This window comes from Ochotona curzoniae, unplaced genomic scaffold (assembly GCF_017591425.1).
Source record: "Ochotona curzoniae isolate NIBS_2020 unplaced genomic scaffold, NIBS_Ocur_1.0 contig_2404, whole genome shotgun sequence".
In the NCBI taxonomy this organism is placed as follows: domain Eukaryota; kingdom Metazoa; phylum Chordata; class Mammalia; order Lagomorpha; family Ochotonidae; genus Ochotona; species Ochotona curzoniae.
In genome coordinates this window covers 3,729,093-3,753,330 of record NW_024465451.1, presented here as the reverse complement: position 1 = coordinate 3,753,330, position 24,238 = coordinate 3,729,093, and positions in this window count along the sequence as shown.

The window sequence follows — 24,238 nt, the reverse complement described above, 5'->3', positions numbered from 1 at the left end:
GTCTGGGGGGGTTTACATGGTGATGTTTCATTCCAATATTCTTTTTTAAAGAGATTTATTTATGAGCTTGGCATGCTGGCATTATCAGACTCATCCTCTGTCTTTGGTACTAGCATTCCATGTAGGTGGGGGTTTGTGACCTGGCTGTCCTGCTTCTGATCCAGCTCCCTGCTAATGTCCTGGGAAAGCAGCAGAGGATGGCTCAAATCCTCGGGCCCCTGTGCCTGCGTCGGATGGCTCAAATCCTCAGGCCCCTGTGCTGGTGTGGGATGCCCAGAAGAAGCTCCTGGCTCCCAGCTTTGGATCAGCTCAGCTCTGGCTGTGGTGACCATTTTGGGAAGTGAACCAGTAATGGAAGATTTTCTTCTCTGTCCTTCTTTCTCTGTAACTCTTCTTTTCAAATAAATTGAATAAATCTTCTTAAATAACCAAATACATTAAATGCTAACAACGTTGAACCTGTGCAAAGCCCCACTAACAGCTGACTATCTGACCCCAGAATTAGTATGTTTCTCTCCGTTCTTGCTGACCATGCTGAAAACTAGTGAGTCTAATTACGACAGTCTGTTCTTGGGCCAGGTTATGTAGGCAATAAATCAACCTCAAGCAGTAGCCTACTTTGTGGGATGTAAGAGAGAAGGGAAGATGTGGGGGGACGGAGCGAGGAAGAGAGGTAGGGGGAGGGAGGGAGGAAGAGAACAAACACGTGCAAGTCTGCACACTCTTTTGCTTCGCTTTACCTACCGGGCATTTCAGTCGTCATAGTGACGCTGGGTGTTCTGTGAAAAGGCTGGTGTCCAGCGAGGTTCGCGGGCATCTTCGTGTTTGTACCATGTCATGCTGTCTCCTACAGAGGCGTGCTGGGTCACCCGCAGTGGCTCCACGAGGCCATTGGGCCACAAACACAAACCTTGGGTATTCATCTTGCTGTCAAGTGTTAGGGGCATTCATTGCAAGACAGAATTGGATGAATAATCACAGTTTTGTTTTTCAGAAAAATAATTTGCTATTCCTAAGCCTCATATACAGTAGGTCAAAACAACAATAAAGCAGTGAAGACAGTTCATTATTAACTGAGAAAAAGGCCGATGCGTCCTTAGTACCATGTGAGCTGCTGCTCAGAGTTGGACTTTGCCGTTTGTGATCCTAGTCCATATAAGCTAGATGGGAGACTGTATTTGAAACTCTATCATTTAAACTTAGGATTTCCATAAAGAGCCTTGGTATACATGCTCCATAACATGACTTTTTCTAAAAGATGCTAAATCAAACTTACTAGAAAAATATCGTATTAAAATGGTCTTTACCGTATCCTTCCTTAGCTAGCTGTCCATAGCATTCATGAGTCATTTTCGTATTTTTATATTAATTATTAATAAGTTCTGTATCTAATAATGTATTGGAATAAAAATGTAATAATAACATGTATGTCAGGTAAAAAAAATTGTTATGATCACAAAAGATCAAGACTGACTGATAGGGCCCGGCGCGGTGGCACAGTGGTTAAGGTCCTCGCCTTGCACGCCCGGGATCCCATATGGGCGCCGGTTCTAATCCCGGCAGCCCCGCTTCCCTTCCAGCTCCCTGCCTGTGGCCTGGGAAAGCAGTGGAGGACGGCCCAAAGCTTTGGGACCCTGCACCCGTGTGGGAGACCCGGAAGAGGCTCCTGGCTTCGGATCGGCATAGCATCGGCCGTTGCGCTCACTTGGGGAGTGAATCATCGGACGGAAGATCTTCCTCTCTGTCTCTCCTCTGTGTATATCCGCCTTTCCAATAAAAAAATAATAAAAATAAATCTTTAAAAAAAAAAAGACTGACTGATAATTATTTCATATTAAAATGATAGGGAGACGTGACTACTAAATATAAAGTGTGTTTTCTAGATGGGTTCTGGACCAAAGAGAGCATTAATGGGATAAGTGGGAAAATTCGAGAAAGTTCTGTTTTTAATCTTCTGTTGTCTGCCTCTTTTATCAAATCAAAATTCATGACCTTGTGTAGTGCGAATTGACAGGTCTATGTTGGGAAAAATGTGAACAAAAATAATTCAGGAAAAGAAATTGATTGTCTAACTCTACCATTTAGGATTTGTGAAATAAATTCCATGTACCAAAAATTATTTGATTAAAAAAAAAAGTGACTTTTTCTGTGGCTCGTTTCTAGCTGTGCCATTTTATTTAATGTCCTGTAGCAACTGTTGAACCAGAAGAGGCCTGAATTTTTTTTTAATGTTTGACTATTTGTATGTGTGTATATACATATATATATATATATAAAATGAGAGTCAAAGTTTAAATACAGAATTCATTCATGCTTCGTGTAAAGCTTGCACAGATAAGTGAGGATTGTTTTAGAAAAAGTCTTTAACAAGTTTTCAGATGACACAGTTTGTGGTTTTTTTTTAAAAAAAAGATTTTTTTTTTTTTTTATTGGAAAGGCAGATGTACAGAGAGGAGGAGAGACAGAGAGCAAGATCTTCCGTCCGATGGTTCACTCCCCAAGTGGCCGCAATGGCTGGTGCTGCGCCGATCCGAAGTCAGGAGCCAGGAACTTCTTTCCAGGTCTCCCAAGTGGGTGCAGGGTCCCAAGGCATTTGACTGTCCTCCACTGCTTTCCCAGGCCACAAGCAGGGATCTGGATGGGAAGCGGGGCTGTTGGGATTAGAACCGGTGCCCACATGGGATCCCGGTGCGCTCAAGGTGAAGACCTTAACCCCTACGCTATCGCCCAGATGACACAGTTTTATGGAATGGAATTTTCCACTATGGAATCCTGTTGGCACTCAAGACACGTTAGAATTTGAAGGCTTTTGGCTTCCAGGTGCTCAGTCTGTATTTGCTGTAGTTGCCTTGCTTTCCACTCATCAAGGTGACACTCCCTCTGGCTCCAGCTCTGGTTTCTCTCTGACCATTGTGTTGGTGTCCAATGTCCAGCAAATGGCTATATTTCAATTTCACTTACTGTAGTAGGCCCCATAAATACTTATTAACTTGACAGTGCTAGTTATCCTGTTATTTTTTGTTTTCAGTGGCAAGGCAGTCTTGAGTGTAGCTGAAGATTCATAAATAATCTCCCTGATGATAACCTCAATTTTCTCCTGTAGAGACATAAATACTGTGAGCCTTTTTTTTGGCTTGTAGCTAATGAGGCGTTAGCATTAGTGCCTTGCCTTTGAAGTCCACATCTGTTTTTTGCTGTTTCTGAGCTTATCAATAAGCTTATTATCTGTGATATATGTAGAGGAGTGTATCATTGATATGGCCCCAGTTAGGCCCATGTTGTGGCACAGTGAGCTAGGCTGCTACCTACAATGCTGGCACCGCATTTCAGAGAATTTGTGTCATATCTGCTCCCCTTCTGATCCAGTTCCCTGCCAATGAACCTAGTAAAGCAGTGAAGGATGGCACAAGTGCCCTGGGTCCTTGCTACCCATGTGGGAGATCTGAATGGAGCTCTTGGTTTCTTGCTTCAACCTTGACCAGCTCAGCCCTTGCAGCCATTTGGAGGAGATTAGCCAGCAGATGGAAGAGTCAGTCTCTCACTCTCTCACTACCCCTCTGCTCCGTAAGTAAATCTTAAAAAACATTCCTTCAGGTTTTCAAATGTTAGAGATAAGTTGAATGAACATAAATGTTTGTCATTGATTGGGGACGGGGCTGAGTAAGCTGTGTATATGTATCTGGAATGGTGTTAGGGATTTTTTAGTAGGTCAAAACAACAACATATATATATATATATTCCTTAGGATTTCCTGCACATATGATCATGTTGTCTTCAACCAAAGACATTTTTACTTCTTTATCTTTTTAATCTTTTAAAAAATATTTATTTATTCTTACTGGAAAGTCAGATTTACAGAAAGAAGGAGAGACAGAGAGAAAGATCTTCCATCCACTGATTCCCTCTGCAAGTGGCCACAATGGCTGGAACTGAGCCGATCTGAAGCCAGGAGCCAGGAGCCTCTTCCAGGTCTCCCACATGGGTGCAGGTTCCCAACTCCCAAGGCCTTGGGTCAACCCCACTGCTATCCTAGGCCACAGGCAGGGAGCTGGGAAGGAAGTGGAACAGTGTCTATAAATCGGTGCTCATATGGAATCCTGGTGCATGCAAGGTGAGGACATTAACCACTAGGCTACTATCCTGGGCCCTATCTTTCTATCTTTACGCCTTTTTTAATCTGCCGTATTGTACTGTCTAGTGCCTCCAGTATAATAATGAATGAATCATTAATTGCCATTCCCAGCTACCATTCCCAACCTTAGAGGAAAAACATTCAGTCTTTTACTGAGTAGGCATGATAATAGTGTCAAATGTTGTTGGTAAAATTTAGAACTTTCTTGTCTGTTCCTAGTTTGCCGAGAGTTGTTATGACAAGTGGGTATTGAATGTCATCGGATGGTTTTCCTTCGTCTGTAGGGATGGTTGTATTATCTCTGTTACAGTGATTTGCCTCAGTTGATTTTTCAGAAGCTAAAGTTTCTCTTACGTAAGGAAAGGAAGGGCAGATATCCCAGTGTGTTGTTCTGTGCAGTGTTGGGAACTGGCAGCACGTTCAGGTAATTTAAAATCTCCCAGCTTATTCTCTTGTCTCTCAATTATGAAGACATAATGATCAACAGTAATATAGCTTTGGGGAGTGACAGATGACTGCACGGATTCCTAATTAGTGATCCAAATATATTTTAGTGAACGAAAACTGCTACATGGAGAATATAGTGTTTACACTAGCTTCCTGGTCATTTACTTCTCCCATAATTCACACAAACATAATCTAAATTCTTTTGAGATCTTTCCACACAGAGAGGGGAATGTATTAGATAATGAAGCTGACTCTGGGTTAAGTGGGATTGTTGAGATGTGGTCTACTTTGTGTCCAGCGATTCTCTGGGAGCAGTTGCCATAAGCGGAAGTGTCCGTGTGTAGAAAGGCTTGGTCCTTCATTAGGAAATAAACAGAATGAGGACTGGCATTGCAGTCCCCCGGTTTCTCCTGCTTGCTCTTCAGCCGTGACTGTGATGTGGTGTTTGTTCTATTTGTGGGAACGCAGTTTTGTTGTTTGTTACTAGGTATTATCAGGCCTGTTTCATTATAGTGATTGCTATTTTTGTAGAGGAGGCATTTTTGAATCAGTGTTTAAATATAGTAAGAATGATTCGTTCCACCTATTGAGAATTCCAGACTTACAAAAGGGAAATTGCACTACAGACAGTGGGGAGGGGGTGGCGGGAGGCATCAGCTGATTTAGTTCCATTAAGGTTTTATTTGCATAGACCTTGATCCCTAAAGACTTAGTCTGCCATTACCTAGACAGACCCATGGTACACATAAAATTGAATTAAGCAGATGAGCGAGTAAATGTGTCCGGAGAGCAGCCCTAGAGCCCTGCTGCTCTTGTGCTGTGCAAAGCTGCAATTCCCGGCCCTCTGCACCCTGGCCCGTAAAGTCAATCCCAATTAGGTGCTCTCAGCTCTTTTCCAGAATTGGCCTTTTCAGCTTCCTGGAGCAGCGTGATCTGCTCCATTCGGCTGCCGTGCTTGGCCCGGTCTTCAGCTCTATTCCCTCAGGTTCCCCTGGAGTGAGCTTCTGGGCTCATGCACGTATGTCCTGCGAGAGTCATTCATAACCACAACTGCTCTGTCAGGGAGAGCAGTAACGCCAGCCGAGGAAGGAGACGAGGAGTCGTGCCAACCAGAGGGGAAGAGCAAGGCATATTAAAAATGACATCAGTGGAGGCATCCCATGGGAATGAGTACACATTGAGCTGGGGTGTTTTTCCTGGAAATTCCAGCCCATTGCAGTCATGTGTTTGTTCTGCACAGGGGTGGGGGTAGGTTTGCTTCTCTCCATGAGACAGGCAATTCAGCAGCAGAGGCAATTAAGCCTTACTGATCAGCATGACACCAAACTGCTAAACGCACAACAAACAGACCTTCCAGTATATACTTCATGGGTAATAACATGAAGCCATCATGGTAATAGTTCCCCATTGGATATTCTTTCAAAATCATTTTTATTCGGTTTGGGTATGATGATAATTTGCTGCCATAAGGATGGTTTAAAGTAGAGACTAGTGGATGGAAAACAATCACATTTTTAAGGATGTGCTGTTCTGTTGCCATTATGTATGTGAATTTCTGGTTCCTAGCAATCATTGTAGTTCAGCAAATGCATGTCATGAGCCACCCAGCGATTAATGGGTGAATGCTGCCCAATTCCAGATGGCCAAAAAGTGTCGTGTGGCCCTGGTGGGACCGAGGAAGGCAACAGTAGAGTGTGCACTTCCCTGCTAATTGGCAGTGGGCAGATGGATCGGACCCAAAGGGGCTGTTCTGAGGTTGGCCAATTAGATGCTGGCAATGAAAAAGACCCCCAGCTTTATGTTAATAATGAAGGGTATTTTTTTCTTATAAAATTATTACATTTTCATTATGTAAGATATGGAGGTGGAGGGAAATAAGCAAAGCTGGTGGATAAAATCTGTTAATGCGGCACCTCGAAGTAACACTGTGCCCATTGAGTTTTCTATCCTGGTTTTTTAGGTTTGTGGGTACCTCCTTAAAGATTCAGCTTATTTTTATGTGGAAGGCAGTTGCAGAACAAAGCAAAGACAGAGAGAGAGATCTTCCATCTGCTGGTTTACTCCCCACACAGCTGCACCAGCCAGAGCTGATCTGATCTGAAGCTTCCTCCAGGTGTCCCACATGAGTATAAGGGACCAAGAACTTGAGATAGCCTCTGATGCTTTCCCAGCCCATGAACAAGGAGCTGGCTGAGAGAGGGAGCAGCCAGGATACCAGTTGGCACCCATGTGAGATGCCTTTGCTACAGACAGAAGTTTAGCTAGCTATGCCATGGCCCTGGCCCCTGTGAGTACTTTCCTGTGACAAAGAAAAAGACCTTGCCTTACACTTTTTTTTTTCATAAAGTTTTATTTTTTGTCACTATATTGTGAGCATTTTTGTGTTGTTAAGTATCATAATACCTATGATATGAAAATGTCATTACTAGCTCTCTACTGATGAGATTTACGAAACAGCTATAATGGCCATTTGGTAGCTAAATCTGTGAGAATTCCCATGATTATTTTTAAAGAAAAATTCATAGACATGAGACTACTGGGTCAAAAGTTGTATAAAATACTGTGGCTCTTGATACATGCCTTTTTATTTTCCCTCAGTTTATATATCTGTCAACAATGAATGTATGAGAAAGTCTGACTTCTAAGTGGACATAATTGAGTGATACTGTGCCCTGCGATTGCATTTACCTGCTTAGAGTCTTGCACTCTGATGAAATATTCAGTTGTAATATAAAGTAGTTTTCACTGTGTTTAGTATTCAGCTAATGCTGTACTATAAGTGACTGGGAGATGGGGAAAAAAAAAGATGAATTCTTGACACCTGATTTCTCCTCTGGGGTCCGCAAGCTCCAGTATGGTAACAAAGCAGGCAGAAGACTGGGATTTGATCTTCTTGTGCTAGTTCCTGGAGAAAGAGTGGACACTCATCAGAACCTAGGGGGTGTGTGATGGGCAAGAGCTCACCATCTCCTTAGGAGGCAGAGAAAACACACTGTCTGTGTGAAGCCAACCACACGGTGCTTCTCAACGAAGGCTTTATTTTTAAAGATGTATTTATTTATTTATTTATTGGAAAGGCAGATATACAGAGAGGAAGATCTTCCGTCCAGTAGTTCACTCCCCAAGTGACCACAACAGCCAGAGATGAGCCAATCCAAAGCCAGGAGCCATGAGCTTCTTCTGGGTCTCCCACACAGGCACAGGGTCCCAAGGCTTTGTGCCATCCTCAACTGCTTTCCCAGGCCACAAGCAGGGAGCTGGATGGGGAGTAGGGCCACTTGGATTAGAACTGGCACCCATATGGGATTCCAGAGTGTTCAAGATGAGGACTTTAGCCACTAGGCTATTGTGCTGGGCCCTCAGTAAATGATTTAAAATACATTACCCGGCTGTCTCGAAACAGACTCTGACACAAAGTGATGAAAGAGACTAGGTGACCACCTCTTTCCGCATTGTGGGACTCTCCGTGGGCTTTCCAGCACACTTAGCCCAGGGGAATTATGAGTTAGTTGATGAGGACAGACACAAAAGCTGAGCATAATAAGTCTTTGCTTTTAACATTTTCTTGCAAGAATTGAAGAGCTAGCAAAACCACAAGAGAGGGTGAAGCAAGAATCCAGAAAGACAAGTTCAGCACTCAGACCTCTTCCGGTACTAGACCACTAGCCTGGACGTGAGCTGAGCTTCTAAGAGCCTCCTAGAGGAAAGGCTGGAGAACCCGTCTCCTCTGAGCAGACGCCTGGTAGAACTATCCTCGGAGCAGGTGGCGTTTAGGTGGCACTGTTACCTCAGACTTCCAACTTAAACCAGGATGTTTCCATGCCAGTGGTCTCCTTGGTGCCTGGCAGAAGGAAACAGAACAAACAAAAACTAAACTGAGCTAAAATTCAATTTTTTTTCCTAGACAAAGATACCATCATCCTAGGATTCAGATTAATCTTTAAAAACGTGTTTATATAGTGTAAGGACGGGCAGTTGAAGATAATCAGTTGTACAGAATGGTGTGATGGTGCTGAATAGCAACCAACAACAGAAGTGATAGAAAACATAGAGACCCACAAAAACTGTTGGCTATTGCAGTCATTGGACAGACTATTTTGAAGGACCTGTGCTGACCAAATCTAAAGAGACCTTTTAACATAAACATTAGAAGATCTGTAGGAAGAGGCATCTAGGGCTGTGCAGGTCAAGCCACTGCTTGGAATGCCCACATCCCATCTGGAATGAGGATGTGAGAGCCAGCTGTTCTGCTTCTGATCCTGCTCGCGTGCCTGGGAGATGGTGATGATGGCTCAAACGCTGTCACCTGTGTGGCATACCATGATGGAGTTTCTGGCTTCCAACTTCAGCCTAGCCTAGTTCTGGTGGTTTTAAACATCTGGGAACTGAATCAGCATATGGAAGATCTCCCTGTTTCTCTGTTTCTCTCCTTTTAAATTAAATGCATAAATTAAAAAAAAAAAACAGCAATTTATGAAGATGTTTTAACACATTTCTTTTTAGGTAGTACAAGACATCCATTTGCTTAGGATGTGACCAAGCAGTGAACCTCAAGCAGGAAATGTTCAGAAGACAGCTTTATTTGTTTGTCACAAGTAGAGGAAAGAGTGGGAAAGTTCCCCAGACTGTATCCCTGTGAAGCAGTTTGCCAGGGCAAAGGTTAAGAAGTTTCCCGGACGTAGAAAGAGGGAGCAGGAGGGTCCTGCTGCTCAAGCAGCTCACAGCTTCCAGCATCCTGTGCTCAGAAAGTTGCCTCCGACTGGTGCCTGGCACCTTTACGTGGCCCTGCCGGTCCAGCACCCTGAGTGCTCCGCTGCTCTGAGGAGTGGACTGTTCCGGACGTGCTGTTCCTGCTCCTTGGCCCTCCTCTGGCCTGGATTCTGCCCTCTTAATTACAATTGGAAAAAGAACTGGAGAACCTCTAAAACTGAAAAACACAGCAACCCCAGTTAAGTTCTTCAGTGAGTCACAGACAGCACTGAAGACGGAGAGGTCTGCGGGACAGGATTGGAGAACGGGTCTGAAGAAATTTCCAGAACGCAGCAAAGATGAAATGCTAGGACTTGTACAAGGCAGGGTCAGGGACACGAAACTCAAGTAAGAACATGTTCTTCCGGGCTAAATTGTCGCTTTGCAAGTTCCAGGGTCACACATGAACAACAGTTCATGTCCCGGCTGATCCACTTGCCATCCAGCTCCCTGCTTGTGGCCTGGGAACGCAGTGAAGGCTGACTCCCAAAAACATGTTCTTCCTTGCTGTGTATGGACAGTCCACAGGCCAGGAAAAAAGAGTTTCGGAGCCCAGACATATCTGAAGAGGGTGACGATTGGCTATCCTCTAAAACACACATCCTTAGGGTTTTTTTTTTTTTTAAGAAGCCCAAGATGGCAATGAAAAGAAACCCATGCTTAAACACATTGCCATGAAACTGCAGATAATCAAAGATATTCCTTTAGAAAATAATAGTAATAAATAAGCAGATCTCCTTCAAAGAAGCAGCAGCTAAAAGCCAGAAAGCCAAGACTTCCTTGATTCTTTCTGTGGATTATTTGTTGTGTGAAGGCTTCATGCCAAGTACACGCATGAAGCCAAAGTCAAGTTCTCACTCCAGTTGCCAAAACCAGTGCCTGGCTCCGGGTGGCCTCTGCCCAGGGAAAGGGATACCAAAGTATCTAATCTTCACACACTTTCCCAGGCATGTGTGGCTAGGGCAGATACTTTTTTTATTATTATTATTAATTACATTTAATTTTGTGACACAGTTTCATAGGCTCTGGGATTCCCCCAATCCCTCCCCATGCCTTCCCCCCCATGGTGGATTCCTCCACCTTGTTGCAGTATTACAGTTCAAATTCAGTCAAGATTCTTTCATTGCAAGCACATACCAAGCATAGAGTCCAGCATCTTGTTGTGCAAATAAATTCAACGGTTTCTTGGGGAGACTATCTCTGGTCTGAAGGCAGAGCTAGCAGAATATCATCTCGACCAATTAAAAGCCACAACATAACATCAACAACGGTTTACAACATTATGGAGTTAATTGACATTGTATTGAGTAACCAATATGTTAAAAAAAAAAAAAATGCAGGTTCCTAACCACATCCTGTGCCTACTTCATTGACATTTCAATTTTAGTTTATATACAACTGGCTTCTATACACCTTAAAATGGCTATAGGGTACTATTCAGCTGTCTTGTGTCTATTTTCATTTCAGTATTTAGCAGTATATAGTGTTGAAGCATAATTTTTACTGAACTTGGCAGATTTTAGGATAGTCTAAACTGGCTTATAACTCTAACAAGACATATGTCAACAGTTGAGGTGCAGAACAGTTTTAGGAAGGGTGTGCAGAGAAATCTTCAATACCTTAGTGAGGAGTAACTAATCTTTGTGTCCTACCTAGTAAGGTATATGTGAGTCCATGCTAACCATTTCCTGTCTGGTTCTAAGCTTTCCTTGTTGTTCTCTATCTATTCTAATTTTTTGTTTTGTTTTGTTTTTGAGGGGTGGGCTCCAGAACGACCCTGATGGTCATTGCAGGAGAGGGTGGTGATCCAAAGCTGGAACTAAGTAAGGACCAGAGAAAGCTCCTCTTCCTAGTCCCGAAGGAAGTTTACTGTTCTTTTGTTTCTGCAGACTGCTCAGGGCTCCTGGTTGTTGTTCTGATGACATTGGCTCCTGTGAGGAAGGATTTGGGATTCTTTCATCCCATTCAAACAGGAGTGGATGACATCAAAGTTCTCGGCTTCTTAAGGCACTCCAAATCCACGTGGTCTCCTTTGCAGTTGGGATGTAGTCGTTGGGGACAGATACTTTTGTTTTAATTTGCCTGAGATCACCAAATGAGCTAGGAACAACTTTAAGGGACTCTCCACGCATTGTGAAGTTGTGCATTCTTTCTATTCTTTCCACAGATGGACCCAGGGAGACGGAAGGTCAGTCTTAGATTAATGTCCCAGAAAGATTTTTGAGGCAAATAAAAGGAGTTTGCACTTTGCACTATTATATTCACTGTCAGTGTATGAAATGTTCTTGTTAAAGCCTATTTGCTGGAGCCAATGTTATGACACAGTGAGTAAGCCACTGTGTGTAATGCCAGTGTCTGATATGAGTACCAGTTCAAGTCCTGTGTGCTCCAGTTCTGATCCAGCCCCCTGCTAATGCACCTGGAAAAGCAGCAGAACATTATGGCCCAAGTGTTTCGGCCCCTGCCACCCATGTTGGAGATTCAGATGGAGTCCCTGGCTCTTGTCTTCAGCTTGGTCCAGCCCCTGATCATTTAGGCCATTTGTGGAGTGAATCAGTAAAAGAAAGATAATCTTTTCCCTCTCTATATAACTCTTTCAAATAAATAAATTTATTTTAAAGATTTATTTATTTTTATTGAAAGGCAGATATACAGAGAGGAGAAGAGACAGGAATATCTTCCATCCGATGGTTCACTCCCCAAGTCACCACAGAGGCTGGAGCTGAGCCAATCCAAAGCCAGGAGCCAGGAGCTCTTCCAGGTCTCCCACGTGGGTGCAGGGTCCCAAGGCTTTGGGCTGTCCTCAACTGCTTTCCCAGGCCACAAGCAGGGAGTTGAATGGGAAGCAGGGCTGTCGGGATTAGAACAGTTGCCCATATGGGATCCTGGTGCAAGGTGAGGACTTTAACCACTACTCAATTGTGCCGGGCCCTCAAATAATAAATCTTTTAAAAATAAAAACATTGTTGTACTGTACAAAATAAGATTAATTCACTATCCACTATGTACAGGAGACACACCTAAAACACAAGTAAGTAGCTTTCAGCTGAGGGTTGGTTTCTCCCAAGGAGATATTTAATGATGTCTGGAGTTGTTTTTGGGATATCATAACTTTTACTTTGTATGTTTGAATCATTCTTCTTTCCCTAAAGTTGTGGCTATGACTTATAATATATTATTAAGTGATAACATTAGGCGTTTGCTCAGTTTTCCCATAAAAGGGGTGGTGCCTCTATTTTCATAAAGAATATTGAGCGCTACATAGGGAAGTGCAAACTGGGAGAGGGGTAGGTGCTTCTATTGCTAAGGAAGAATCCCAAAACACAGATTAACAAAAAAGAAAAATCGTGCCAAAGCAAGAGGGAAAGCCATAGCATGGGCAGGAGAGAGCCTCGTCAGCCAGATGCCAGAGTAAGAAAGTGAGTGATTCAGGCTGTCTTGGTGGAATCAACACATCCTATCAGTTCTGTCTTCAGTCTGTGTCTGAATCAAGCCATGTCTTACCACTTTCATCCCTGCACCTTTGTTCAAATAACTATTATCTTTAGCATCTTGTCCGTCACTACCTCAGCCTCTGCCCTCTGCCATCTGTTCTCCACCTGGCAGCCTAGGCAATACTCTGAAAATTGAAGTTAGATGCTCTTGATCCTTTATTCACAAGCCTCTAACAGCTTTCCATCCCACGTGTAGTAATTACGGAGTCCCTGCAGTGGCCTACAGAAAGCCACAGAATCTTTCTCAACCTTGATACTCTCGGCATTTTGGTGGACAGTTGTTTGTTGGTGGGTGGGCAGGGGGTAGGGGGCATCCTGTGCACTGTGGGCTGTTAAGAGAACTCTGTCCAGTGGATACCAGTGGCACCAGAGCCCCAGCTGTGACAACTCTAAGTGTGTCTGCAGATGTTGGCAAATGTCCCCAGACGAGTCAAACTGGCCACTGTTGAGAACCACTGCCCCACAGGACACAGCACGCTTTCAGACCCTCGCTGGCTACACCAGGGTTATCTCCTATTCTTTTGAACACGTAATGCCTGCTCCTGCCTCATGGCCTTGGCAGCTGTTACTGTCTCAGCCTGGGATGAGCTTCCCATTCGGGCATGTCCTTCATGCTTCTGCTTACTGGAGAGTCACTTCAGGACTCCATGCCATAACAGCATCCTTCCCTAGCATCCTTGGCCCTGCTTTACTTTTCTCGAAAGCATTTACCGCTGTGGAATGTTTGCTCTCTGTCTCCTCAATCTAGAATGTGAACCCCACAGGGAAGGGACTTTGGTTTGCTGTGCTATGTCCCTGGTATCAAGAGGAGTGCCTTAATACATGAAATCTATTCTCTTTATATTAATTTTTTTCAAAAACAAAGAACAATGTCCAGAATATGATTCCTATTCAATATTTTGTCAAATGAATGAGCAGAGATGTTGTATAGATGGGGCCTAAGGCTGTTCAATTAATTCTTTACAGGAATGGGCTCAGATCCAATAATCTAGAAAGATTCAACAACTGGAGCTGGGAATAACGAGTTAGAGAAGTGACCCTGAAAAGAGGAAATCCTATTAGACAGAAGGCTTTTGCAGTAACTCTCCAAATTATAAGAGCCTGGACTTAGGTGACCTATCAGAGTACAGAAGAATGGCGAGATGATAAGCCAGACAGGCAGCCACCAGACACACGAGCAGCCGTGCCTTGATTTGAGTTTCATTCCGATGAATACGTGGCACCCACTTCCTGCAGATGAGTCCTGACATGGATGACCTCGTGCCCATGTTGCTATTATAAGCTCTGACATTTTCCTTCTATGTTTCTGCAGCTTTGTTCTCTCACACCTTAGGCACTGGAACAGTCTTTCTCTAGAAAATAACAACATTGATCATTTATCTGGACAAGCAAATCTATAAAATGGCCTTTGTTGCCCTTTAAATCTATATTTTTGGTCTTCAAGACTCAATGCCAGTTCTCTAAGTCCCCTCCTCTCGTTCTTTTAATTCCCACTCCCGCACTGTATAACAGAGAATTTTATTTTATGCATCAAAAGGACTTCTGTTTGGACTCTTTGCGCAGTTCCTTTAATGATTTGACTAGTTTATTATTTTTTAATCACACAGAAAAATGATACAGTGGTCCATGACACATCTCCATTGTGTTAACACAGAAGAAAGACGTCTGAGGCTGGATATTTTCGGTTAATAAGTATTATGATTTTTCCATATGATCATGTTTAATTGTAATGAATTATTTTTCGTTGATAGAGTATTTAATTAGGTTGGTATGTGTATGAAGCTACTTCAGAAAGCTCAAGGGAAAGTGGAATTAAAAGGTAATGTGTGTTTCCCATGAGCTTTTTGAATTGGCCTGTAGTGTGTGGGGTGTGTGTGTGTGTGTGTGTAAGAGAGAGAGATTGAGAGAAAAACAGAGTCTGAGAAACTGACTTAGTGGTTAAGAGCACTAACTCTGGAGCAAGACCACCCACCTCAGGATCCTGTATTCCCCACCAGGGGATTTTTGCCTCATTTACATGATAGACAAAGTAAAGTGCCTCGGCCATAAACTGTCGTGAATATGAAATAACTCGTGTAACGCATCAGAACTTGTCTGCTGGATAGTACATGCTAAATAATTGTTAACTACAATGATTTCCATTCTTAAAATTTTTTTGAAGTTTATTTTAAAAGTGAGGAGATCGGGCCTGGGACGATGGTGCAGTGGTTAAGGTCCTCGCCTTGCACGCCCGGGATCCCATATGGGCGCCGATTCTAATACCGGCTGCTCCACTTCCCATCCCGCTCCCTGCCTGTGGCCTGGGAAAGCAGTTGAGGACAGCCCAAAGCCTTGGGACCCTGCATCCACGTGGGAGACCCGGAAGAGCTCCTGGCTCCTGGCTTCAGATTGGCTCAACTCCAGCCGTTGTGGCCACCTGGGGAGTGAATCATCGAATGGAAGATCTTCCTCTCTGTCTCTCCTCTCTCTGTATATCCGCCTTTCCAATAAAAATAAAATAAATCTTTAAAAAAACAAGTGGGGAAATCACAAGTACATGGTGGGACATGTTTAGGAGTGGAGTGGGTCAGGAGGGGGAGGGTGCCTTCTAGCCTGTGTCCACAGGAAGAGACAGATGACCCCTCCTCATTGCCAGTCTTCATATGATCTTGGGAAGGGGAATGGTTCTATATACCACTCCAGGTCTTTGGTGGAGGATTGAGGGAGCATTGAGGGAGGGGTCATTTGATTGATAGATAGGTGGGGACAGGAAGGATGTACAAAAAGCGTGAGAAATGTGGTTTCCAGCTCATGACCCCTAAACCAGCTACCTACCTGTCCCATCTCATTCCTCCCTCAGAATCTTCTGACTATTGCTGAAGGATTCAGCTTTATCGTTTCTTCTCTAGTTACTTCCTGCTCATTATGGGGTATAGCACTACCCTATCCCAGGTTCAGATTTCTTTTTCTATTTCTTCTAGTGGATCCCTCTCACCAACCAGAGAACTCCCGCTCAGTGCCAAAGGCTAAGGCCTCCACATTTTCATCATAGCTCTGAAGGGTTGTTAGTGTCTGTACAGTGGTAGGCAGTGTTGCTGGTCTAATCATGCCTGCCATGTGCTGAGGCCAGACCACACGCCCTGGTCCCTGAGATGGGAGATGTGTCTGAGGCCACCGTGAGAAACAGTGGGTGCTGTGGCCTGGACAAAAGAACCACAACATAACTGGCCTAGCCCTGGCTGTCGCATGTTCTGACAGGTGCTATGGCCTGACGTGGGGAGGCCTGCCAATGATTTCTGTTCTTACCACTGCTGATATTGTCATTCCTACTGCTGCACTGTTGGTGAATACATGGCTAGTTCCTAGGCTGCTGCTTTGATAGCGCATGTATATCTTAAAGTATTTTAGGGGATTGGTAACTCTGCTCTTACAAGCAGAGTTGTTATGTCAAAGGGGATTACCATTAAAATGCAATCTGTTGCCAAATTATCCTCTAAAAAGGACATCCAAATTACATTCCTACTGGTAGCATAATACCTTACATCAGCCCTGGGTGTTACCTGAATTCTAACTCTTTGTCAGTAGTACTTGTTTTGACTTGCATCTCTTTAATGCACATAAGACTAAGGCTATTAAAGATCTATCACATAAGCTTTTTATAAATAATAATAACTTGCTCATACATCTTGCCTATTTTTCTACTAAATCATTTTGCTTTTTGTATACTTATTTCTGAGTCCTCAGTCCTTTATGGAAAAGAGTATTGACACACCAACTTTCAGAATTAGTTTCTGTGAAAATTAGATAAAACTGAGTTATTTATTCACTTGATACTATTTTTGCAGATATTTTAAACCTTCCTTCCTCTTTTCTTCCCCCAATATATACTGAGTTTTTTGCCCAAACCTTGTGGGGTCAAGGACTGTAATTTCTGTTATTTGCTCCTTCCTGTCCCCTGTTGCTCCCTTAGCTTCTTTGCCAAATGCAGTGGCTGCCATGGAGTGGGGGCTTTCTTTACACGTTTCAAATGAGTGGACTAAGTCACAGTCCCAAGGCCTGAACCATTGCTTGGTCCTGTGAAGGCCTGAGAAGCCAGCCTTCCAGAGGCTAAGCAAGCTGTCTACTGGTCTCCACGGCTCAGAAATGCTGGAGTTTCTTACAGCAAATGAGAAGATCGTCCTGATTATATGTCATCTACCAGGAGATGCGGAGCTCAAAACTCTGCTCTTTTTAGGGTGAATGGCTCCTTGGGACTTTTTCTTATTCTTCTCATTTATTTGAAAGGCAAAGTTACAGAGAAAGAGAGAAAGATCTTCCGTCTTTTGGTTCATTTCCCAAGTGGGCATAACAGCCAGATCTATGCTGCTCCAAAGCCAGAAGCCAGAAACTTCTTCCAGATCTTCCATGTGGTTGCAAGTATCCAAACACTGGGCCATTCTCTGCTGCCTTCCCAGGAGCATTAGCAGGGAGCTGGATGGGAAGTGGCTCAGCCATGAGATGAACCAGCACCCAGATAGGGTGGTAGCATGGCAGACAATAGCTTTACTCACCAAGTCACAATGCCAACCCCTAAAGTTTTTCTAAATGGGGACAGTGATAATGGTGGCATGACCATCATGTGACCGCATGACCTCACTACCCAAAGTAATGATTATAGCACACTTTTTGAGAAAGGTCTATTGTATGAGAGCACTGTTCTAGAAGTTTCTCATGCCTCTTCTTCATTACTCTTCATGTTCACTTCTTCAAGGGTTGTTGTTTTCATTTTATGGTTAAGAAAGTACTCACTGACTCAGTGTGGTGCGCCGTGTTATCCTAGTTCATCCTAGCAGCGAGCCACGGTGATTATGCTGTGTACTACACTGCTGACTTTGAAGGACTATGCCTGAGTTGTTCATGTATTCCCTGAATATTTTGCCATCGTCCTTACGATACCATCAATGTCCTTGAAGGCAAAAGCCTACCCTCTATATTGCTTGATAGCAGGCTTTTGGTTGCCCCAAGAACACTTCATGATAAACATTTGGGTCAGGATCTATCTTTAGCCACTTTCATTCTGTTAGCAGACGAGCTAAGGAATCTGAAGCTTCTCCTCTGTGTGTGTTATTGTCCCTGGACCCACTGGAACATGGCCTTAGGAAACCAGGAATGCCCGTGGGCCCACACAGGGTACACCTGCAGCAGCAGCTGCTGTACTTCTGTGTGACCCTTGTTGCGGTGGAGAAGGTGCGCTATTCTGCATAGGCTTTTACCTTCCACCTAGGTTTTGTCCTAAGGACATTGGCATTTTGGCTCACATTGTTTTAAGAGCTTAGGCAGCTTTGAAAATTAAGAAAAACACAATGAGAAAAATAAAACCAGCCATAACCCTATCACCCAAAGCAGCCATTATTAATGCTTTGTAATATATTTTCCTGGCTAAGCTGTAGAGTAAGTCATGTGTGCTTCAGAAAAAAATGGATTATATTATGCAAATATTGTTGGTAACAAGCTTAGTGACCTTCAGTTGTTACTGATTGTTTCAAATATAGTGATAGCCCAAGGGCAAAATATTCCCTTCTTCCACTTGAGAGTGGTGGGGGATGGGCAGGGTTTTAATTGTGCCTATACTTACTTATTCAATGACATCAATGACTTTACAAAGCCCATTGAAGCCCAGTAGGAAGAAAAGTCTACCTCCCGGTGCTGAAGCAGGACCACAATCCACACATCCACTTTGGCCTTGAGATCTTTCCATGATGCTTTTAAATTTCAGATTTCAGGAAGAGGTAGACAAGCCAGGGAAGAGATATGGTGCTAAGTAGAACAAGACAATCTAAGGACAGGCAAATATAGGGTATGGCTGTCATTTGCAGTCAGAGACCATAAAGCAGAGATTATTATTGACTACTTTTGGCTTATGCTTTGCATACAAAAGGAACAAAAAATTGCAACACCATGCCTGCCTCTCTACTGTCTCGCAGCCAGTGCCCTGCCTGAGATGCTTCTGTTGGCATTTTCTTGCGTCCTCATCAGAAGCCTTCTGAGTTCAAACAGCAAGAGACCATAGAGGCCCTCAACTGTGTATCCCTCCATCATACCAACGTTCTTTACTGGAGTCCCCTGTAACCAAACCCTACTTTACAGAGTGGTGGATAGAGCCCAAAGCCTCCTAAGAGTACACTGCTGGGTACGAGGCCCAGGAGGGTCGCTGCTTAACTTGGACTGCTCTCAGAGACAGCAGCCAGGAAGCTTGACATGGCTTCTGCAGAACTAACTTGCTGCAGGCAAGCTCTCAGATCTTGCTGAGCTTTAGTTTTGTTTTATTAATGTTTTGTATTATTTTTATTGGAAAGTCAGATATACAGAAAGGAAGATCTTCTATCTGCTGATTCACTTCTCAAGTGGCCGCAATGACCCGAGCTGAGCCAATCCAAAGCCAGGAGCCAGAAACCTTCTCTGGGTCTCCCATGCGGTACAGGGTCCTAAAACTTTGGGCTGTCCTCAACTGCTTTCCCAGGCCACAAGCAGGGAGTTGATGGGAAGCTAGGCTGCCAGGATTAGAACAAGTTGCCCATAAGGGATCCTGGTGCATGCAAGGCAAGGACTTTAACCACTAGGCTACCGCACCAGTCCCTGAGCCTTGGTTTTGGGTAGGCGATTTCCAAACCCTCTTCTTTTCCCTGATGTCTAAGATTTGAACGAGGAGGATTGCTCAAAACAATGTCTCTCAGGCTTTACCGTGGGCCAGATGCCTGCGGAATCTTGTCACAGTACAGGTTCTAATCAGGCAGCCCCACTGGGGCCCAGGACTCTGCACTTTCAGCATCCTCCCAGGCAGTGAGCCCCTCCTCCTCCACGGGCCACATCCTGAGTCCCAAGGACTCAGAGTAAAGTCCTGCATGGTTGCCCTTAGCTGCCTGTTAGTGCAGGGCCTAAGTGTCCTTTAGTCCGAGCAGCTCGCTCTGCAGAAGCCCAGTGCTCGGTTTCCCAGGATTCCAGTTTGGTGTCTGTGCCTGGTGGAGCTGCTGCAGGAAGCTGACATGCCATGTCACTGTCCCTGTGCTGAGCGTTCCCAGTGTCGTCTCCTTCTCACCTACACTCTCGCTCTTCTTTTCCCAGTGAAGCAGGTGCTGTGATGATCCCCACTATACAGATGTGGAAACCAGGGCTCAGTGAGGCTCATGTGCCCAAAATCATGCTGCTGGTGAGAGACAGAGCAGGCACCACTCCCCACTTTCTCCTCCTACTCCTGAGCATCTTACGGCAGACTCCTTGCCGTAAGAGAAAATGGCATCTTCCGTTCTGGCAGTGGAGGTGAACACCACAGGAACGGCTATGTTGAGGGGCCAGCTCTGTGTCTGTGTGGGAGAGGACACTGCTGCCCATCAGCTCAGAGTGTCTCCTCCAAGGAAGCACATCTCATCTTGGGGCTCCATCCTCTGCCTCAGATATTCTTGGAGAGACTTGACAGGGTCTGACCTTGCCGGTTGCAAAGGCTTTGCCATTTGTCTCCCCAGGCCTTCAGCACACGGCCTTCTTGGCTGTGAACAGCCCACAGATTGTGTCAGAGGACGGCCACGGGCCTTACCGGGCCACATCCATTTTCATTTACCTTCAGAAAGAAGATTAAGGAGAAAATTCAATTTTGCCTAATGCCTCCCCCAAATGGCTAATTTATATGCTAATTAGCAAGATAGGGATCGATGAAACTGGTCATCGATATGATATCCAAGGCACCAGTAATAAAATTCATTTGGGGAAGGACTGCCAGTGGAAATGAAGCAATTATACAGAATAAATGGAGCAGCTCGGGCAATAGGGGCTCCATATTGCACTTAACTATATTATTTCCCCCTCACTCCTCCCCTCATCCCCTCCCCACCCCATCGAAGTCCACTGTCCATTGGGATGCTGTGAGGCATCACATGCCAGCTCCCTGCCTTCCAAGTGCTCAGTCTACACTGTCCCGTGGAGAAAAGCCCCATGTCTGAGCAGCCGGAACGTCGAGCCAAGTCGGGCATGTCAAGCTGCAAGTTGAGCAGAGCATGTGCACTGTACTTGCACACCTGCAAGGTAGGGTTAGGGTTTCCTACTTAAAGCTCAGATGGAGTTACATGTATTGCCCGATTTTCCAGAACTGTCCTCATTTCAACCTTTAGTCCCATGAGACAAGATGTGTCCCGTATAAACCCAAGGTGAAGCAGGCTGTCGTGGCTCCAGAAGGCTTAGCCTAATTCCACAAGGGCTGGATCCAGTTTGTGCATTTATCCCATGATTTCAGAATTTTTCTTCCTCTGATTGGGGTGAAAGATTGCAATTATCTCTGTAATTTGGGGGAAACATTATTCATTTCTCTTTCCAATTAAGGTCATTGAAATCTTTCCTTTCTTCCACTGTCTGCTTGTTAGAATCACCTGGTGAGTTTTTCACCAAATTTTCTTATGAAAAAAATGTTAACAAACCAAAAAATTGAAAGAATTTTGCAGTGAATATAGTATCATCTAGATTCGACAGTATTTTCCCATACTTGCCTTATCGCACACCCAAGTCTGCCCAACAACTCATCCCTCTAGCCATTCATCAGTCCTTTTTATTTCTAATTTTTTCATTTTCTTTTTTTAAGGATTTATTTATTTACTTGAATCAGTTACAAAAAGGGAGGAAGGAAGTGAGGGAGTTAGAGAGAAATTCTTCCATTTGTTGGTCACTTTCCAGGTGGCTGCAATGGCCAGCACTGGACCAGGCTAAAGCCAGCAGTTTCATCTGACTGTCCCACGTGAGTGCAGGAGGCCAAGCATTTTGGCCATTTTTTGCTGCTGTTCCTAAGCTGTCAGCACAGAGCAGGATCAGAAGTAGAGCAGCCATGAGATGAACTGGTGTCTATATGGCACTTTCTACTGCACAATGCTGGCCTAAATTGCTTAAAAAAAAAAAAGATTTATTTGTTTTTATTTAAAAGGCATATTTTACAGAGAGAGGGGGAAAGATAGAGAAAGAATGTCTTCCATCTTCTGGTTCACTCCCCCAAATTGCTGCAATAGCAGAAATGCGCTAATCTGTAGCTGGAAGCCCTAAACCTTTTCTAGGTCTCCCACATGCCCTTGGGCCATCCTCCGCTGCTTTCCCAGGCCATAAGCAGCAAGCTGGATCTGAAGTGGAGCAGCTGGGACATGAACTGGTGCCCATATGGGATGCTGGTTCTTTGGGGAGGATTAGCTTGCTGAGCCACTGCTCCAGCCCCTCAGGTGCCTTAAAAATTTATATATATATATATATATACATATATGTGAAAGACAAGAGAGAGATGTTTTTTATCTGCTTATTTGTTCCCCATATGCTTGCAAGAGGTAGATCTGGGCCAGAGCCAAGAGCCAAGAACTTTTTCTGGATCTCCCACATAGGTGCCATGGGCCCAACTGGGGCCATCCTCCGCTGTTTCCTAGGCACATTAGCAAGGAGCTGGATCAGCAGAGAAGCTGGGATTGGGAGCCAGTGTTCATATGGGATGCCAGCATGGTAGGGAATGGCAGCTTAACCCATTATACCACAATGCCCAGGGACCTATCTTTTTTCACATTTCAAAGCTAGACATAGGCAGCAACATACTTTGCCCCTAAATACTTTAGAATGCATTTCACTCTCTGAAATTCAGACTTTTTTTTTTTAATGTCCTTGTGGTTGCTTTTTCCTCAAGTTAAAACTTGCATACGAAGAAATGGACAAATATGAAGAACATTGTTCTGCCAGTTTTAACAGATGCCTGCATGGACATGATTCCCTCGTGCCATTTTCAGCCCCTTGCCTGTCCTGCCTTCCAGTTCCAGGGGAGCTGGAACCTCCCTATCCATAGCACTCTATAGACCTAGCCAGGCTGTGAGGTTGCCGTGTGTGGCTTCCTGTGCTCTGTCTGCTGTCACACAGGAGACAGATGGCTCCTTTTTTTTTAAGATTTATTTTATTTTTATTACAAAGATATACAGAGAGGAGGAGAGATAGAGAGGAAGTGGAGCTGCTGGGATTAGAACCGGTGACCATATGGGATCCCGGCTCATTCAAGGCGAGGACCTTAGCCACCTTAGCCACTAGGCCAGGCCCAGATGGCTCCATTTTTTTTTTAAAGATTTATTTTTATTATTTTTCATTGGAAAGGCGGATATACACAGAGGAGAGACAGAGAGGAAGATCTTCCGTCCGATGATTCACTCCCCAAGTGAGCGCAACGGGCCGATACTATGCCGATCCGAAGCCAGGAGCCTCTTCAGGGTCTCCCACGCGGGTGCAGGGTCCCAAAGCTTTGGGCCGTCCTCAACTGCTTTCCCAGGCCACAGGCAGGGAGCTGGAAGGGAAGCGGGGCTGCCGGGATTAGAACCGGCGCCCATATGGGATCCCGGGCGTGCAAGGCGAGGACTTAACCACTTGCGCCACCGCGCCGGGCCCCAGATGGCTCCTTTTGATTGATGACCAGTATTCTGTCATTTGGGAGGGGGACGAGGGATACCATGAGTTTATTATTATTATTATTAATAAAGCGGCAATAAACACGTTTTTGTAAAACTTTCTTGGACATATGTTTTCACTTTGAGTAGATTCCTAGGGATGGAATTTCTGGGTTATAGGGAAGGCAAATATTTACTTTTATAAAAAAAAAAAAATGCCAGATCATTTTCCAACATGGTTATGCTATTCCTAGGAAACTTTTTAAAAACACTGCCTCTCCTCCCTGCTGCTGATATTCTTTTTGTTTTTAAAAGACTTATGTATTATTATAAAAGCAGGACAGCCGGGAGAACTTGCGTTTGCCAGTTTACTCCCGAGGTGGCCTCATTTTGGGGGTATGAAGCTCCACTTCAGTCTCCTAGAACTCCCTGGGGTCTCCACGTAGGTGGAGGAACCCAGGAACGTGCGTCATCTCTAGGCTGCCTCCCGTGGTACACCTGAGTGTGTGCAGGGTCAGAAGCAGAGGCAGAAGGCAAGCCCAGGCACTCTGAGCAGGGTCGTGCGTGTCCCAGCAGCGGCTTGACCAGTGCACCACGAGGCCACTCCTGCTGAAGTCAGCAGTGAGGTCCAGGTCCAAGCATTTCTGACATGCTCACCTGGCGGTTCTAATGTGCAGCTGGAGATAAGGGTTAGGTAAGGTGTAACATTTAGGTCCAGATGAAAACTCTTGGGATATCTATGATAAGTCCAAAAGCATTTGATTTCTGTTTTTACTTTGCAAAGTGGTTTTCTGTTGTCATTTCATCTTTCATTTCCTTTTACTGCTATAAAGACTTGGGGATATTCTAGGATTCTATGGCGTATGGAGTCCTGCTTTTGAATCCAAAGATCACTGCTTTGTGTAACTTTGAGGGTGTTGTCCCTGTAGGATGGGGTTTCTACTGTGAGGTCCAAGGTTCTGAGGATAGAAATGCTGGAGTCGGAGAATTTTCTGAAATGTCTTACAGGCCCAGAGTGA